Raw genomic sequence first — 20,202 nt, 5'->3', positions numbered from 1 at the left:
GACAGACAATAGGAGCTGTGAGTGAAAACCAGATTTGCTCCATGACTACAAACCTGTGCCAGAGCTCACTGGTTCCAGGAGGGCAATGGCCCAAAGGCACCGTCCAGCCAGCAGCCTTTGAGCACACAGCAGGCTATTTGTGACCAGGAAAATCTGCCTCTTGTGCTGTATTTCCATACACGTTTAATCCCAGTGACTGAAGAAGACATTGGCAAAGCATATGCCCTGCGAATGGAGGTGAATGAAGCACTTCACTGCAAATGGAGCTTAACATTTATTTTGGGTGTGCGGTGGAGTCTGAATTCATGTGATAGAGTAATCCTGGGTGAGGTCATGTGTTCCTCTGAAGGGGCTTTTTGTACCCCGGGTTAGTTAGCAACGCTTTTTCTGTTATCAAGCATCTGATTAAACTCACAAAAGAAGGGCCTTTAAAAAACAGTCTGAGGCAGATTTGAGAAGTGAATAAATAAATTGGTGGGTTTTGGGTTGGGTTTTTTTCTTTTCATTTTATCCGACAGGAAAAGGAGTTTGGAATAAGATGGGAAAGGGGCACAAGAATGGGATTCATTGTTCTCGCATGACACGACAAAGTTTCTTGGTCTATTTTCAAATTTTCTACAGAGCCCAGCACCATGGCAGATACTGGTTAGACACATCCACGGGGCAAATTGCACCTTGAGGTATCACAGTGCATTGTCCCAGTGGCACAAGCCATCTAGAAGCCATCCTCTGCCTCTCACCACACAGCACCTACATTCTGCAGGAGTGAAATCCACTACCAAAACACTGGGCTTTTGTGCCATTACAGGGGAGGTAAACTGTGCCCCAAATAAAACAAGTTTTATTTGATTTAGCCCTTAGGCTGAGAATATTTATCACCCTGCAGCTCAAGCAACTTTGGTAATGCTTTGCAGTACCCCTTATGATGTGGCAGGAACACCAGCAGGGAAAGAGTGAGTTATAACTACATCATTACTAATTTCCCCTGCAGGACACACACCCAAGGTCAGCTTATATTGGGAAGTCTAAGAGCAGGAAAGCCTGAGTTGGTTTGCACTGATTTATCTGTAAGCACTCAGAGATGTTTATAAACGTTAAGGTATCTGTTGTTAAAGAACAGTACTGATCAGAATTACATTATTTCACATTAGTTACTTGGTGGTGTCAGTGATCCCCTATATTAGAAAAAACAATTAACTCAGTTTCTCTCATTCTGCATTGTTTCATTCAGTGTTTCTCTGTCCTCTCCACTGGATGTCCAAACAACCAGACAGACATATAAAGGCTGGCTCTATAAAAAGAGCACAAAAGAACTGTGACTGGGTGATGATAAATTAACAGACAAGAACTGGCTGAAAGATTTTTTCCCAACACATTTTACCACTGAAAGATGCCATTCTTTGCTCAAGTCTGAACACTCAGCAAGAAGAAAACTAAAATATGGTCAGCAGCGTTTCAGGAGTTCTTTTGCTCAAGAAAAAAATCCATCCTGTCCTGAAAGACCTTCTGAGGAAAACCTCTTTGAAACCAGTGATTTCTCTGCTAGGGCTTGCTGTGAGCAAAACGGCCTTTTTGAAAACAGACCCCACACAACCATTTCTTCAACCTCCTTTTCCTGATAAAACACAGACCAGGCTGGACTTCCATTTATGAAAGTGAAACAACAGTGCTTATGCTCTCCTTCATCCCAGGACAGAAGGAGGAAGAGAATGACTCTTATGATCATTTACACTTGTAAGAGTGTAGAGATGTGTCCATGAGGAAGACATGCCAATGCATTTTAAACCACTGTTATACACCAAACTAAATTTTCTGGTAGCAAAATACTTCAAAACAGTAGTCCAAGAGGCAAAGAGGGTTTTACTGAGATCTGACTCCTTGTCCAATTACCTTCCTGTTTCTTACCAGTTTCTTTGCGGACACTGGTTCTTCTGTTTGCAAGGCAAGTTCTGCTTATAATACAAAAACGTATCGTAACTACAGATAAGTAACACTCCCCCTACACTCTGCAAGCATGTTTGGCTGGAAATCATCTTGGCAAGGAAACAAATAGCTTGAAAGACTGGGAAAAGAGAGAGAGAAGAGCTGAGGAGGGACCGGGAGGGGGAGCAGAGACGACAGATACCGAGTACTGCTGATTGTACTGCTCTGGTGCATTAGCCAACTCCACATTCTCTTTTCCTACAAAGTATGTTAGACCAGCTGGTGAATTTGACCTGGGGCACTCCAGTGATTCACAGCAGCTAAAAATATGTCTCTGTATTACTTTTTAAAAAATACAGTTTTGGGGTGAGGCAAAATAAGGATAAGAGCATGTAAGAAGGATGCTGCTGAATTAGTTCAAGGGAATGATGCAAGAGGTAGTAGGCTGGCTGAAGTAATGTCTCACATGGATTATGGTGCTGCTTCTTAAGAAGTGCAAAGCCTGGGAAATTAAAATCCTGCATAAAATGCACAGGGTTTCTTACATATTAGGCTTATTCCTTTTCGTCTGTGAATGTTAAATTGAAAAAGCCAAATAAATGTTCATTTGAGTCAGGTTTTTAATATATATATGAGGTGACATTTACAAGAGTGCCTTGTATGTTGGTTTGATTTGGATCCTCCTACTCCCGCAGTATAAGAGAAGGAGCAATATCCTCCAGATTTGTCCTGCAAGGACATGTGGAAGATGATGGCAGGCAAAGGAACAATGCAGCTCACTTCTGCTCTACCAGAGCCTTGGGTTGTGGTGCTGTGAGGATGGATCTTTCTAGACAGTAGGCTCCTTCATAAAGACTGGGAATACAAACTGCCAGACGGATTTAGTAGGGAGTCAGACTGCTGCTGACTGATGGGAAAATCAAAATGAAGTTTGGTATATAGTGTAGACAAAGAATATGTTCATCTGTTCAATGGAACGGTGAGGCGCAGACCATAAGATACCTTACAGGAAGTGAGAAATGAAGAGATCTCCCTGTGAATGGATTCCCCAGGCCCAGAACAACTACGTCTCAGCAGTAATTGAGACAAAAGCTTCCCAACCAAGAGTCTGTCATCTCTGAGTCTTCTGAACCATAATGAGAGAAATGAAGCTAAATAGAACTGTGTTGTTAGGGCTGGGCTTGTGGAGTTCCCACAGAAACTCTCAACAGGGACTCCAGAAAGTGCTTACAACTTCAGGATTAATCGTGTGGTCTTGTGGTTAGAACTGAAGCCTGGAAGTCAGACATCCTGCACTGAAATGATTTTATAAATCATTTGGTGTGTCCCAGTTTATCCACTGGGAAAACCTCACAGGGAGAATGTACGTCTCACGTCTCAGGGAATTCAGTATTCCAAGGAGCTCACAGAGAAAGTATTGTCAAACCCTCGTTTCTAGAATTAAAAGTCTTCCTGAAGAGTGCTAGAAAAAGGCTAGAAAATACATAAGTATAAAGCAAAGGACTGAATTGGTCTCTCCTGCAATGTAAGGGAGAAAGACTCACCAACAGGGAAATGTCTTTTGCACTGCAGAAGAAAGTCTGACCAGGGATGGGCAGCAAATATGCAGATAGCTACAGGACTGCCTGAAATGCTAGGGTAACACTAGAAAATTGAAGACTTATTCTGAAGCCAAAGCACAGCCAAGCCAATCACAGGAATATGGGAATGAATCCATGGAAATAAATGATAATGTTAGCAAAACCCACAGAGAAACACACCAGAAAACTGGAGAAAAATGTGCAACTGAAACAGAATTCCTGGGTGCAGCTAATGGTCTCCTATCTACAGAATGCCCTTTCATCTCTAACAGTCTCCAGACATTTTATGAACTCAGAGGGATCATTCATACACACAGTATTCCTCCATGATGAGCTGTATCCATCGTTGTGTAGCAACATCTTCTGCTGTTATACAATTGAAATGATTCATGCTTTCAGACAGGATGTAAAGAATACTACGTCCAGCTCAAACCACAGATGGAGTTTCATAGAAGCCACAAAAAACAAGCTAGTTATTTCATGGGGCACATTATTCAAATGTGTTACATATAAACTAGAAAAGATGGAATTAGAAGAGGTAACTATGGAAGATCTAGCACCAATCCTATCTGGTCCAGCTCCCAGTGACTGAGATGTACAAGTGAACAGGGGATTCAATCTGTCCTTGGAGCTTGTTTTTTTCTTAAGAGCTGTGACACTTGAGCATCAATTTCTGGAAATGGGAAATCAGAAAAAAGGAATGAAACAAGCAGGTCAGTGGGGTGCTTTTGAGCTGCATTCAGACTAATGGCAGGGTGCACAGCAGCCAGCCAAGTAGAGCAATTTGCTGCAGAATTGAGAGGAAAAAAGAGGACTACGCATCTGCTAAGTGCTTTTTTTCCTCCCATCTGCAAAGCAACCTCTGCTCTTACTGTAGCTTATAGAGCTGTAAGAAAAAAGCCACTAGCAAATACAGCCTAGACTGGATTAGAAACAGCAGGACACAAGTGGTGTGAACAGCAACAAAGACAATGGGTTCAGAAAAACCATCATGTTCTAAATCCAGAAGCAGGACTATAGAAATGGGTTGTCTCAGAAGGACTCCATGGAAAGCAGAAAGGTTCACACTTTCCTTTTGCACAGTTTCCCACCAACCCCCCTGTTCACATTTACAGCTCAGAAGTGAGTTTTACCCATTAGTCTCTCAAGACACATGCAGAACTTTGGACTGTTAAATGTGGAATTGAATCAGGTCCATAGCAGAGCTACCACAGACACTGAAACCTAGATTAGTGCCTTCTCCAATATAAAAATCCCCTTTCACAGCAAAAGCCACTTTTGCACATAATCTCTCATCAGAAATCATTCTTGCCTCCTATGTACATACTGTCCCTTTTAATGAAGCCTTTCCTAATAGCAAAAGCATTCGCCTGGTCTCTTGGCTTTTTCCTCCTCATAGCAAAGACTGGAAAAGTTCTACAGAGCTTCTATGGCTGGAAAGGAGCTACAGTTTTCTAAACTTGTCTTTGGAAAGTTTCTTTGCCAAGTTACACTTTGTCAGGAGCTCATTATTTTCTGGGTAGACACTGGAGACTTCACTTTGAATTAGTCTGAGGGATTTGCTGATGCAGTTTCAAACTATGAGGTTTGGGTGCTTTTTTGCATGAATCACAACAGCTTACGTTCAAGCCACAAAGCAAGTTCTGCTTCATTTCCAGACCCTTCACCACAGTGCTTCTTCCAAAACCATCTATAGGTTTTCCAAAGCCTATTTCATAAAGTTCTAGATGGGTTTGTGCTGAGATGGGAAGAGCAGAAATTCAGGAGTTCTGAGCTTACTTCCTACTCCTTTCATATTGAACAAGAGTTTCTGAGAACAAAGCAGCAGCCAGTTCTGGAAATAGGACCATAGTCTCACTTGTCTCACAGCTGATTCACAAATACCAGCTATTCTACAGATAATGAGATGTAAGAAAAGAGTCACCAATGCTCTTAATAAATACAATATGAATACGTGAATAGGTGCCGTATCAATAAGGTTAACAAAAATATTGGTCAATACTATGCAGTAAAAATTACGATCTTTGTATTTAAAGAACCATGAAACACTGACATATTAAACAAATACATAGTGTACAAGTGAATAAGCTAAACACACTGAGGCCACATTGCTTTGTACAGCATCTCTCATGAAGCTGTTTTTCACATTTCCTTCTGAAGGTCAGAAAGAAGAGGTGAGCCAAAACCCTGCTCCATACATCCAACATCACATTTTTCCATATTTAAAGTGATTTTAGCTGAATGAAAGTCACATACAGAGAAAAGTGATGTGGAATTCTTCTGTTTTAATGACTTTGCTGCAACTAAGAGCACAAATAATTTACATGTATATTCATCTGGAATAACAGTGTTTAAGTATCATGAATTGCTACAGATTATGTTGGTCAGCAGGATGCTTTCAGAACTCACTGTGACTATTTACATATGGTCTGTAATTTTAATTTCACTTAACTATGTACCTATTCAAGCACTAAAAATGACATCTCTAAAATCATCTCAGAACTCAGGCATAAAAGCCTGTGCTGTTCTTGACAACCAGAAATATTATTACTTGCCTCCTGTCATTAGCGGTCTTGTCATCATCTGAAAAGAAGCTGGGGAAGCACAGGGGTAACCCTTCACCAGGCAATTCTCTGTTTTTAAAACAACTATTAGTTTACTTGGGTGGCTTTTCCTCCCCTCCAGAGCTCCTCTGTCCTTGGTACTAGCATTGGGAATGTGCTGGAATGTGCACATTCTTCCAACTCCCCACACCACAGAAGGAGTTCCTTGAAATCTGACTTCCAGTAATAGCCCCCAGGCTAGATATGTGCTTGGCCTGGTTCTGTCAGATGTGGTAGCATCAGTATGCATCTTTGGCAACCTAGGGTAGGGTAGCAAACTCATAGTAGAACAATACACCTAATGAAGAGTGAAGATGGATTGAAATCAACAACGGCTTGGCAAGACAAAGGAAAAGATAAATTAGATTCACAAAATATGAAACAAATTGAGTGCAAGGCATGTGGAAAAAGAGAGAAGAGTGTTCCTAAAAAGTGTTTCTCAGTGCTCTGATGTAAAGCAGAAGCACTTATGTAATGGAATGGAAAATACAGGCATGTACACAGCCCTGAGCAAGTGATTAGTTGTGATGGTGACTGAACTCAGACAAAAATCTGCACTGCTGCTTCAAATGTCAACAAATTGGGCACTGTTACACTAATGGGAGACTTGAGAGACCTCCACCAACAACATTCTGACCTCCTTCTCTTGACCCAGAGTGACTTGAGACCTGTCTGAGCTAAAGTCTTAGCTGGCAGCAATTTGAGCTATGGAATACAAGAAGGGATGTGGAGCTCAATTATCCAGCAACAGATCTCCAGTGAAATCAATGCAATTGTGTCACATGAGAATTTGGCTGGCAGCCTTTGCAGTCTGCATGGGAGAATCCATCCCCTCAGAAATGCAAGCTGGAGTGAAGCAGACAGGGAATAATGCAGACAATGAAGTGCTGCTCCATGCATGAAAAGTGCTTGGTGGGTTCTAATTTCCTCTCTGCCAGTCTGGTTTTATCCTCATGTTACTCCATGAGCAATACTCCTGACCTACATGAGCACAAACCAAATTGGAGCTGGACAAAGCATCCTCTACATACAGGAATTTCTCTGCTATATAATTAAGACAACATCAAGCAGCTCTACTTATAGTATGTTCAACACCCTGTATCAAAGTGAAATAATTGCTCGGGTTAGCAGAAAAAGCTTTTTGCCCATGTTAAACCACTGAAATTAGACTACATAGGCTCAACTTTTATTTACTCTAAGGTCCACTTTAACGAGTGTCGTAGGGCAAATTCATAGGATTATAGGGTTTATCGGGTATATTTCTGTTTATAGAAGTTGCACTTCTCTTACATCAAGTGTGAAGTTTACGTATACACACAGAAACAAACATCATTTAAGGATTCCTGCACATGTTCTGAGCAACGTAAACAGTACAAGAGAGAGTCAGGCCATAACCTGGAAAGCACTATATTAATTCAAGATCGATTCCCTGTTCTTACAGAGGAGACTTCACCCATTTGAATAGTGACAGAGGGACGATTAGTAATGTGAAAATGTAATCCCCTACAAATCTAGAGGGATCCAAACCAAAGCAAATGAACTCTGTGTCCAAAGTCACCTTTCTCAGTGCTGACATCGTATCACAACACCAGAAGCATAGGGTTTCCGTTGGCACAGATGTGGTAGTGGCTCTGAGCACCTTGAGATGCAAGAGCCTACAGACCAGTGCTGGAGAAAGCATAGAAAAGGGGACACGTGGCTGGCTGGTAGTAAACTGTATGTCCTTACTTCTACCAGCAATCCTGACAAATCCCAGTGTAGTACTGCTAAGGCAGATAAACAGTGTATGAAATAACCACCTGAGAATGACAAAGTACAAATCGTGTTAATGCATTCGAGAATAGTGCTCTCTCTAGGTCCTGTACTCTTTCCATCAAGCATGGAACTGCAGCACTGGTAGTGCTGGATCCCTGTGACTGACTTGCTAACCCATGAAGTGTATAAGTCTACATCATAATTAACACTTGGCAGTGGAAATATAAATCCCCTGGCTTGTAGATGGTATATCCTCCTATAAACATTGCACTTGGCCACCAAACTGGGAAAATAGATAGGACATTTGTAAGGAGTGCTCACCATGGGAAATGCCAGCATTTTTTCCAGGAAGCTATTTACATTGCCAGGAAGAAAAATCATCTGAGACCTTTCCTTTAATATGCATCCTGTTCTCTTTTGACTTGTAGGCTACAGCATGCAGCATTCATTCTGAGTCAGATGTGAATTACTGTAGTACAAGCAATGCAGAAGGGAAGTGTAAGCCACAAGTAAAGGAAAAATATGCATTACACTGTGTCTTACTAAGAGGAATGGATTGCCTACACATCATAAGCTACCTTTATATCTTTCTTGGCATAGACCTTTGTCGCACAGCACAGGGAAACTATTCAGGAGGATTCAGCACATCCAAAAGAAGCTGTCTTTCCAAAAGGACCAGTAAAAACAAAGAGCCAGTGCAAAGTGGACACTGAGCTCCTTTTGAAAGCCTAACAAACTGACTTCTGACTAAATGAGATCATGCCAGGCCAAGAATGAGGATAACCACTAAGGACTTGTACTGAAGTGTACAACACATACTGAAAGTGAAACCTTCCTGTCTGACTAAAGGCTTTTCATCAAACCAAAAAGGCAGAAAACCACAGTCACAAGAGCATTGAGCTTGCAATTGGCACTTACCTGCTTGCTCAGCATCCTGTCTTTGAGGCAAGCCTGAAACTGGTAGACAAAATCTGTTTCCAGTTCTTTTGATTTCTTGGGAACTAAAAGTGAAAACTCCTTTCCTGGAAATAAATATTTTATTTTTTTTTAATCCCTTTCTAGCAGGAGTTCCTTAGTGGTGGAAATAACTGTTTAGCCTGTTCTGATGGGCCAGCAGGGAAACGATCTCAATTTAACTTTTATGTATGCTCTGAAGAAGATATTTACGTCCCTTTTTAGCTTTGTGCTGACTGAATGGTATGAAAGAGCATAAAATTAAAGAAGAATCAAGACAGTTTACATTAAATTATGGTTAATATCTTAATCCCATGAGAAAATTAGCTTTTGTAATTTTAGATTTCTGAGCTTATCATGTTCTGGTGCATCTGAGGATAAGGCACAGGCAAATGCTCAAGTAGGCAGTTGAAGCAAAATCATTACAGTGAAATTTCCCCAGGCACCAATTTCAGCCAACATCTATACACATATAGTCAATGCCACAGCCTGGCATGGGGATGAGGCAGGCTGCTACAACAACCCTTTGTTGTGCCTATGATTCAAGCAATTGTTTTTAAATTCTGTATTAAAGATTTCTGTTCCACCATCCTGCACTTTCAACTCAATTACTAAAAAGAATATGTTTTCTAGGCATGAAACAATATCATTTTTGTGGAGAGTTTGGAAACCGAGCACTTCTGTGAACTGAAGAAAGCTTCCTTTCTCTTCCCTGTGTGGTTCTGCTTATGGGGAAAGAGCTTTCTGTGTGAGTAATCTTTCTAAGTAGGAAGCAGAGCTCCCCTATTGCTAGGGAAGAATGGACCTCCAGTAGGCTAATATGTGATGGATGACTGAATGCAAACTTGGCAACGTTGTTCTCCGCTACCCAAAGAATACAAAATGCCAGAGGCTATTCGCATACAGGCACTCTCTAGTTGGAGGTTTTGAAAACTTGGCACCGTCCCACCTTAGTTTAATTGAAACTACAGTGGCAAGACAATTAAGGATGTGAATTTGGAGACATTTCTTGCAACAAGAGCTACTCACGATGAATTTATCTTTGATGACTGACTCATGCATAAGCCAAACAAAAACAGAAATGGAAAGTTATTCTCATTGACCCTTGAGTAGCAAAACCTGACCTCTGTTTGTGAAGGGCACTTTATGGGATATCATGTACACTAACTAGTATTTCTTAAAGTTTATATCCAGATATAGTCACTGAAGCTATAGATTTTTTTTCTGTTGATGTTTTGTCAGCAACAGGATGTGCAGTATATAGAAGACAGATAAATGATGCTTATAGAAATCCAGTAAAATATTACATTAAGGCCATGCCTAGTTATAAAGGCATGTATTTCATTCCAGTCAATGTTAAAAGGAGACACTAAGTTATTCAAACTTTGTCCTTTTGGCAGAAAAGGAAGAAGACTCCATATTATATTCCTTCTTTCAATGCCCAAACACTTTCTGTTGGATCAAGAAGCATCTCTTGTCAGGCAGTTCTCTCACCATGCTGACTCCTCCTCCCCACCCTGACCATTCCACACAGTAAGTTACATCATACAGAGAAAGATTTCACTACCTGGAAGAATGCCCAGGTTTTAACTTTTCCCACATGTGCAAGGCATTTAACTTCAGCTCAGCTTGGACAAAGGGTCAAACGCATGAGTGGACAGTAAGTGCCAAGTTAGGGAAAGTTTCACACTTGTATAAACCCCCCAGCTCAGTGAAAACGGGGATGGCTCAAGATTGTCTCTTGGGGTTGTTCATTGTCCTTCTCTCCAGTAGTCCTGTTCCTCAATGAGCTGCCTTCCTCCTCCTTTTTTCTTTTCGCTACACAAAGAACTGTTTTGAACAGCTAATAATAGCAACTGTAAGTTGTTTGTGGCAGAGAGCATCGCTTATTATGTCTATTCACTGTTTCTAATACAATGAGGGCCTAAAATGCTGCTGCAATAGCAACAACATCATCAGCTTCTAATAAACTCCTACAGAAATCCAATAGAAGTCATGGCCAGCAAGTCCACTTTGATATCAAACAGTTTAATGAATTAAATTACATCTTATGTAAATTCAGCATAAGTTCCTTAATGACATCCCTTATTTCTCAGCTCTTGACTTCAAGTTATAATGTTTCCTGTCCAGAACTTACTGGCCCTACAACTGCTTGCACTAGTTTTGCATATCTCTGAGCCTGGGTGATGACAATATCTACTCAACTTAATTCACTGTGGCTGCTACCGTCCATAGTTTCCTTCTTCAATAACAAAGATTCCTCCACAACATTACATCAGCAACTTCCTTAAAACTACCAAGGGTAGCTAGTACCTTCTACAGTAGTTTCAGGCTTCTATAGTTTATAACCGTGGGGGTTGCTAACAGAGAGCAGTCTTTGAGAAGTGTGTGCTAAGTTCACGCCAGAAATGAAGCTTGAGAAAGTGCACACTGGTAAGCCAGAGCACAGTTTTAAAGCTCAATATCTCAAACTGCCACAATTCAAAACAAATACCTTGTTATTATTGGAAAGCTGAGATTTCTTATGTTCCAGTGATGTAAATCATCCATTCCTAGGACTAGAGCTTTATGAGGAACTGGACCCTAAAACTGTCAATGGTCCTTCAGCTTAGCAGACTGTGATGGCATGTGTCCAAGGATGAATATATCAAGTCATAAGCTTAAAATTAGGGTAATTTTTAACCACTCTCATTTCTCATGTTTCAGTAAATAGGGTAGGACAGATGTGTGTGTCACTGCTGATAAAGCAGACACCACCCTCTGCATTTACACTTACTTCCAAATGCTAAATTCAAGCTAGATTCCAAATTCAAGGTAGAAGGTACCAGGGTTCAATAATGGAAGCAGACAACTGAATAAACACTGTTTCTTCCTTATAGATTTGCTAATATGGGACATAATTTAAAGCGGACAATCATTATACACCCCAGTACACTTCACTGCCAGTTAGCACCACCCAAACCTCTGAACACAGCCTACAAAGCTGGGCAAACAGATGTACTGCTGTGTTGTACCAGGAAAGGAGCAGAGAAGTGTACAAGGAAGTCCAGTATTTCAAATGGTGTCACCAGAAAGGATGAAAGGGTTAAAACCCAGGCTCCAAAGCAACATCACTTCTCAAGTGTTTCAAATGCACACTTCTCAGTTCTACTTCAATCTTAAAAAGGACAGAAAAGTCCCAAGAAGCACAGACTCAGCCATTAGTCTCATTTTCTTATCAAAAAGTGAAACAATAGTCAAGAGCAGATTTTGACAGTCCCTTTAGAGTAGAACATGTCAGAACATCTTCATACCTTGCAGGTTTGGGGTTTTTTTTAGATATTTTATAATAAGTAGTAATATGAAAAATAAGCCACCTGACCTGAACTTCAAACACCTTCAGAAATGCTGTTCTAGCAACATAATAGTTAAGTTTAACTGAACACTGAGGAGAAATGATCCAGTCTTAAAGAACTGGGATTAAATACATATGTAATTTGCATTAGCTAAAGTCTCCAGCTAACACAGTTACTCATAATTTTGTGGACTTTTAAACTGAGTTTAGGGATATTCCAAGTAAATTCTAAGCCTCATTAAGCATCGTTATTTCAAAAGGAGGTTTGGATCTGGCTGGTTCTCTTTTCACATGCCTATCACCACCAATGTACCTGGATGAGATTTCTTTAGCAGAAAATCAGCTTCCCCTCCAAATGAGACATGACATTCTCATCTGCAGGCTGTATGCTTTTCAGCAGATCCTTTGGCTCTTTTACAGCTTTGGAAACACTGATAAAGTAATTGTAGGCATAGGATTAAGGACTGGAACTTGCAAAGAATTTTCCCTGGGCTGAAAGGAGCCAGAGGTTAAAATTAATGAGCAAAAAGTATGGGAAACAAGTAACAATTTGCTGAGGATAGTGACTGTGAGAGGGTCAGTGAGGGTGGGGGCAAGCAGCCCCCATACAGCATTCCCTGTACAGCAGCCCCCTTATTCTGCCCCTTTCCAGCTGCCAGTGGTCCTGCTCAGCCTAGATGTGCATCCTTTCTCGAGTAAAGGTGCAGAGGTGCAATAGCTGTAATGGAATACCCTGAGAACTCTTCCAAGTACCTTCAAAATTCACTGCCAGAGAAGGTGAACTGCAGAGAGATGGATTCAATTTTGGTTGAACAATTTCATTTGCTCAAGCATTTCCTCTTAAGTTCCCAATAGCAGTAAAAAAGTAAAAAAAAAGAAACCAAAAGGCATCGCAACACTTTTCTGCCAGTCTTCCCTGGGATTCAAAGGGCTGTCACAAGCCCCCAGTGTCCCTGAACTATTAAGAAAACTCATTTTCAGACTAGAGCACCTTTAAGATTTCACAGCTTTGAAAAGCAAATGCACAACCCCAGCATAATAAAGAACACCAACACATATAATGATAACCAGGGAGAGTGTAAAATGAATTCCCATTACTTAATATGATTTTAAAAGAAAAAATTAACTTGGAGACAAAACCAAAGACAGCATCATGAAAATAAGGCTTTACCCAGTCCACAGTTACATGTACCTCACTGGTTTCTATATTTTACATGAAGGAAAATCTGATAAGTATCTTTATCATACTTCTTAATTTCATGAGGTCTCAGCTGTGCAGGAGGATATGTCCCATCATTTCAATCTAAACACAACCTTCTCTTGCATAGGATAACACATACTTTTCCGAAGTTTAGAATAGCTGCCCAGACCTCTGTCTTCTAGGAGCCAGAGAGCAAATCAGGCAGGGACAGCCCTGCAGAGGTGATGTAACATTAAGTTTTGAGTAAGTGTGCTTAACTCCTAAACGAAGCTGAGGGCGATCACCTTCTTTCTCCCCATCCGCTTCTTTATTTTAAGCCAATTTGAGCCTAACGGGTAAGTGCAGATACAGTCATGCAGAAAATCTCCGTGCACAAGGCAGCAAGTAGTTAAGGCACATCATAAAGGGTCTCCGTTTTTCCAAGAGGATGGAGAATTGCACCCACCCGGCTCCCAGACCCCTCCCGTTTCAGCAGTGGTAATTAGATACCAGTTGAATCTTCCTTTGTCTTCTCCCCACTACAGACTGGTGTTACTATACCTCTAAAAGAAACTGGAACCCAGCAGGGGGGCAGGGAGGAAGGTGACAAAGGGTCCAGCGCAAAGAAGTGTGCAGACAGCGAACTGCAAAGGGAAGGGGCCTGACTTCTCGGGTCAGACACAACAGCAGAGGAAGAGGAGTTTACCTGGGAGGTGTAAGAACTGCAAGTGAATTTAGTCTGGCACACGAGGTAAGGATGAGGGAGACGTTTACATCACTTCAGTAGCCAAGAGGAAACCCCAAATCTGATTTTCTACCTTTCCTGTCAACTAGGTTTCTGCCTCTATTTCTGTAAATGTCCAGCATCCAACTAACTCATCCTTCATTCATTCATTGGATCAGATTGATCTGAGACATTTCTTATTGCACCAGACAATAAAAACAGCTGTGCTCCAATTCAAAACTAGCCCCTAATAAGACCCATGCATATCCAGACTGACAGTGTCTATAAGTGTCATTACAGAGCACTCTGGCATTGCAAACTTGTGTGGGAGAAGGGGGTTTAATTCAGGAGGGACTTACCTTACAGACTGACAGAGCTCAGATCCCGCTGTGAGCAGTCTCCATGAAATAAATAGGATGTTAGAGTCAGCTGCTGGCTTCTGACTTCACTGCTGTCCTGTCAAAAACTCAGCGAAGTTGCGTGCTCTGATTTTGCAGGTGAGTGTGTGAGAGGCAGAAACGTTTGACAGTGAAGGAAACTGGTCAGATCAGCCAGATTCTGCTGGGTTTATATAGCTGAGCTGCAAATCCCGATCCCTGGCTCATTCCACTGTAATAGGACGCCTGAAGGCATTTTTTTTTCCCCAGTTTTGCTTTAAAGGAACAGCCCCTCTCTTTGGCTTCGCTTCTGAAAGACACACAGGCACACTCACACACACACACACTGTCATCCCCAGGCACACACACACTAAGAATTTGCATGCAATTTATGGCTAAAGAAGGAAACCCCTGAACCATTCAAGAAGAAAGTCAGCTCAGGGCAAATGACTCAGAAAGCAGAATATTTTCCTTACGGCATCAGCAAGTAAATTATCAGGAGTTTTAATCCCCACATCCCCTTTATTTTAACATTGCGAAAGAGTAGCAAACTCCAATAAAAATCAGGGGAATCACCCACAGGATTTCAACTCCTACAAAACATAATGGGGCTGAAATGCAGTGGGTGCAAATTGACCTCATTCCACTGGATCAGCTGAAGGATTCAGATGTGCACAAGATAAGGAACTGGCAAATCCCCATATTTTCAAGCCTGTGATCTCCTTCACCTCCTTTTGTACTCCTGCTCTCTCAAAAGCCATAGGCAGAAGAGTGGAGAAATCAAGAGGAAAGTCTAATGAGCAGAGCCCTAGCCTGATTCTTTGTAAAGAGCAGGGGATATAAAAGCCCAAGCAAATGGCACAGGAGGGATTCCTTTTCTTCTTGGATCTGATAAAAAGAGATTACGTGGCTGCGTGTGTGCCAAGATAATCCAACCACTTTTGTGAGCCTTGTGGTCTCTCCTTCATCCCATTCTCCCTGCTTCCCAGGCCAGAGCTATCTGTGACACCCAGAGTGCTCATCTGGGACCTTTTCAGGGTGTTTGTTATCTCTGACTACCCTTGAACCTAGGCTTGTGGCAAAAAGGTTAAAGGATACCCATTAACGCTCATTTCCCTCCTATCTGATACTAAAAGCCTACCTCTCTCTTGCCTGTACCTCAGCCCACTATTGGTTTGGGTTTAATTTGGGTTTTTTCTGTTGGGGGTGTTGGTGGCACAGGGTGAGAGAGGCAAATTAATCTTTAACATTCATGTCTGCCTTCTAGGATAAGGGATAAAATCACCCTTCTGCTTGAAGATTAAGAAAGCAAGAGTTAGCCAAACACTTCTAAAGACAGTGAACACAAAATGCTTCTCACCGCTTCCAAGGGACAGCCCAGTAGGAAAGAAAAGGGATCTCTCTCAGAAGCAAGGATGCTCATAAAGATAAAAACTGGTACCTCAGGCCTTGCTGCTGATGTTTCTTTCTGAATGTCTCTGTACCCAGCTGGCCTTTCTCAGGCTCCAGGACTCACACATCACTGTTTGCTGCTTCACAGGCACAGCACTGCCAGGAACACACTGGGGCAAGGATAGGAGAATTCCTGACCCTGAAATTCTGAATCACCATTTGAGAATCATTATTCTTGAGACCGTAAAGAGTAGTTGCTCTGTTCACTGAGCTACTTCAGCTTTCTTTGCTGTGGCTTTCATACATAACGTGTATTCTCTCATGTTTAGTGCTATCACTGAGCTCACACTGAGCTCTTCCACAGCACGTGGCACAGATTTTAGTTATTTTCAAATAGCTGTTACTGACAGAACAAGCAAAAACCAAACAAAAACTCTTTGAAGTTTTTACAAATTATTTTTCCAAACAGATCCCCTCATCCAGCTGATTACGGAAGGGTTCAAGAAGCACTGGGAGCAGGAGTTTCACTAAGATTAGTGATGTATCTGCATCAGCCATTCACGAACACCCATTTCCAATCTCTGAGTTTATTTTTTGCATGCTGTGTTTCATAAGAGGCATGTCCCAGGACAAGAAACGAGCCTCTCTTGGAGAGAGGGTCAGAAATGTTAACTAATCCCTGGTACAGGCATAGGATCCTCTTTGATCCATGATTCTTTAAAATAAATCTTGTTCTGTACATAGAATGGTTTGTGTTGGAAGGGACCTTAAAGCTCCTCCAGCTCCAACCCCTGCCATGGGCAGGGACACCTTCCACAGCTTGCTCCAAGCCCCTGTGTCCAACCTGGCCTTGAACACTGCCGGGGATGGGACAGCCACAGCTTCTCTGGGCACCCTGTGCCAGCGCCTCAGCACCCTCACAGGGAAGAGCTTCTGCCTAAGAGCTCAGCTCAATCTCCCTTTTTTTCAGCTTAAATTCATTCCCCTTGTCCCATCATTACCTGCACCTCCACCAGTCTCAAAGACAATGAGGTTACTGTATATAGCCCCTTGTAAGCCTCCCATTTTTATGTGTAATTCTCAGAATACTCTCTAGGTGGTTCTGGTAGCAGTCTGGGTGAGCTCTGCCCCAGTTATGTAGTCCTGGTAAACTCAATTAAAACATTAACTCAAAGCCATAAATTTAATGTGAGATATAACACAAGTTTTGCAACAAAATCTGCCTCAAAAAAAGCTCTTCCCTGTGCACTGAATTGTTCACTGTCTCTTACTTCAGCAGCCCTTCCACAAACATCTGCAAAAAACTTTATTTCATTGTCCATGCCTACAAGTCTAAAACAAGACTGTGTGTGAATAGTGGAAAGCCACTTGCAGGATTTGGTTTTGGAGCTTTTCTGTCAACGTTTATTCAATCAAAATTTAAACTAATTCTTTTCTCCAATAATTCTCCACCCACTTACCTGACTTAAAAACATTATTCCACATAAAGTGAGCTTCAGGTAAGAGTTCAGGCCTGTTCTTGTTTTATCTTTTTGGGCTCACCCATCTTTAATTACCCTCTGTTGCAACTGAACGAAACACTGACTCAGAAGCAAATGATAACATGAAAGAACAAGGAAAATGTATTTTAATCAGAAAGATAGCTTTAGGTTGTGGTCTCTAACAAGCTGGATTCTGTGCCCTGTGGTATCATCTTTCATTAGCTAAATGTAGGTAGCAATTGATTTTTTTATATGAAAGGAACAGAGAGAAATTAAATGAACACTAAACTTCATGCTCTTGAATTTATTGCTGTGGTTTTATGCACTTTTAAGATAATATTGGAGATAAAATTCAAACATATATGGAAGATCATAACAGATGGACAAATCTAGGAGCATCTTGCTATTTATGAAAGTATGAAAGAGACCAACTTTGGAAAATAATGAATAGGAAAAGTTATGCTCATTATTATCTTGGGACAAAACTGTATGCCACAGGCAATCAGACTTAGTTCCCATTTCATACCTGTGTTGGTTCACCCAGTCCTAGGAATAACCTGCTTCATACCAGCATATTTGAGAGAGTGGAAGCTGCCCTGAATGTGAAGACGTGAACCAGAGGGGGAATTCACACCACTGGTAGTGTAGCCTGAGAAGTCCTTTGTACACACATAATGCAGCTGATTTCAATAACATGCAGCTGGGAATGCAGTGAGCCACTGGAATATAACATATGAGACATAAATGGCCAGCCAGATGATACTGCCTTGGGGCAGAGAAACAGATACTTGATTTGGACAGTTTTAGGAGCCAGAAGTATTCAGTGCCTGTGGCTGGAAGGAAAAGAATTTCTCATAGGAAACTAATATCGAGTAGGACAATGCTCAAAAGCAGCACAGAGTGGAGACAAGCAAGCCAGCCAGCTTGAGAAACAGCACCAGTTTAGACCCAGTGAAATGTATCCTGCTGAGGACAGCTTCTCTTACTTAATGTTGAGAGGAAGAAGAAAAATCAAGACTGAAACAGCAACTATAATATCACAGCACTGCTCCTTAAAGAGACATGACTTTAAAAACCCATTCCATGCTCCATTCTTACAACTGATGCTTTTGGCTCAAGTAATTTCCAGAGACATTTGATCCTTCTTTACTACATCATTTAATCCTTTCCCTACTGTCCTGGGTTCAGCTGTAGCAGTCATTTTTCTCCTTATTAGTAATGGTGCAGTGCTGTGCTTTTGACTTTAGCCTGAGAACAACACTGATAACACACTGATGTTTTTAGTTGTTGCTAAGTAATGCTTACTCAGGTCAAGGACATTTTAGTCTCATGCTCTGCCAGTGAGGAGGGGCATGGGAAGCTGGGAGGAAGCAGAGAAAGGACACCTGACCAACCTAGCCAAATTAGTATTCCATACTGCAGCATGTCTTGCCCAGGATAGAAACTGGGAAGAGTTATCCTGAATACCCAGATCACTGCTCAGTTCGGGCTGGGTACCAGTTGGTGGGTGGTGAGCAGTTGTACTCTCTTCCCTTGTTATTTCCCTTACCATTATTATTATTGGTGGCAATAGTAGTGGTTTTGTGTTATACCTTAGTTACTGGACTGCTCTTATCTCAACCTGTGGGAGTTAAATTCTCTCTATTCTCCTCCCCATCCCTCCTGGAGCGGGAAGAGGAAGAAGGGAAGTGAACAAGCGGCTGTGTGGTTCTGAGTTACCTGCTGGGCTTAAACCATGACACTTCCATCTACTGTCTTTTGAGACTGTATTCAACAGACATCACTGGCACAGAATCGAGTTCAAGTACTTTTGTCTTTACGTCTGCATTGCCTTGATTCCTTTGCATCTGTAGCCAGATACAGGTCAGTTAAGTTTAGTTCACACTGAGTATTCTGGCAACCTTACTAAAACTTTGGCTCTTGGGCTATGATTTTACCTGCTACTTTTCAGTTGATTTCCAATTAATTTGCAGCAAATCGTTGTCCCAGTGCATTCTTCGCTTCTTACTTGACCAGCATATGCAAGCAGACTTTGATTTCTAAGAGAACATTTATTTAGAATCACTCAATGCTAAAATATAAGAAGACACTTGAGCTTCCCCAGAAAATATCTAAATATCTAAACTCTTGCTTTAAATATCTGTTATTTGCAGCAATTCATGTTGCCTCTGTGCTAATACCCTCCATTTCCTGATGTGGTAACTCTCAAATAGAATAAGAGTTTTCAAGCACTTATGGCTACTTGTCCAGTGCTTCTATTCAGATCTAATTTATACAGTCATACATTGACTATCCTTTCCCAAACGTTATGAGCAGTGGTATGACCATGTTCAACCATGCTGAAGACATGCTTTGAGGCTGGATTGATCCTCATAATTGCAACCCATGTAAAAAGGCAGGAAGAGTGTCCAGTGTTTTGGTATCAGAGAATGAAGAAGCTTGTTCTTAACTCAGGGGAAGTCTGACCTAAATAGACCAATGCTTGAACCAGAAGGTACAAGTTTGCAATTGCTGCACAGATCAGCACCACTGAGAATTTCAGTGGAATCAACTGCACATGTAAAGATAGTAAAGTCGAAGCCCCATAATGTCCATTAAAAATGTTCATTAAGTACCACACCAACCACTAAACTACAAAAACATACTTGTCAATTTTGGAATTTTTAAGAGATGATCTCCAAAAAGGAAATTTCCTCTATTATTTGAACTTATTATCAGACCATTTCCCCAGGGTTGCATTCATTCCCTAAATAATGAAATAGGAAGCAGCTGTTTGAGAGCAAACCCACTGACTTTGCGTACAGCCTGTACACAGGAAGACACTTGTGACAGATATCGTTTAGCCCTTCTTTAACTGTTCTTTTAAGAGCTAAGTGTACCCTGGCAGCATTTGTATGAC

The 20,202-nt window shown here is 41.4% G+C and overlaps 1 protein-coding gene across 6 annotated transcripts in view; it reads right to left on the bottom strand.

Moving 5' to 3' along the window:
• Positions 1–20,202, bottom strand: part of TNC (tenascin C) — an 86,582-nt gene that overhangs the window by 56,479 nt on the left and 9,901 nt on the right. Inside the window, exon 1 of one of the 6 annotated variants that reach the window (XM_061352949.1) lies at positions 14,413–14,727. The exons of 1 other annotated variant lie outside the window; for it this stretch is intronic. The gene's annotated coding sequence lies outside the window, so the exon portion shown is untranslated. Of the gene's footprint in view, positions 1–14,412; positions 14,728–20,202 lie in introns of those variants that run through there. 4 more of the 6 variants (XM_061352943.1, XM_061352945.1, XM_061352946.1 and 1 more) reach the window with 4 other exon arrangements.

The sequence above is a fragment of the Neopsephotus bourkii genome, unplaced genomic scaffold, assembly GCF_033783945.1.
Source record: "Neopsephotus bourkii isolate Nb327-2 ecotype Australia unplaced genomic scaffold, CSIRO-AGI_Nbou_v1 NB_659, whole genome shotgun sequence".
NCBI classification, from domain to species: Eukaryota; Metazoa; Chordata; class Aves; order Psittaciformes; family Psittacidae; genus Neopsephotus; species Neopsephotus bourkii.
Note: the sequence above shows the minus strand (reverse complement) of the source record. Positions and strands in the feature narration are given on the sequence as shown.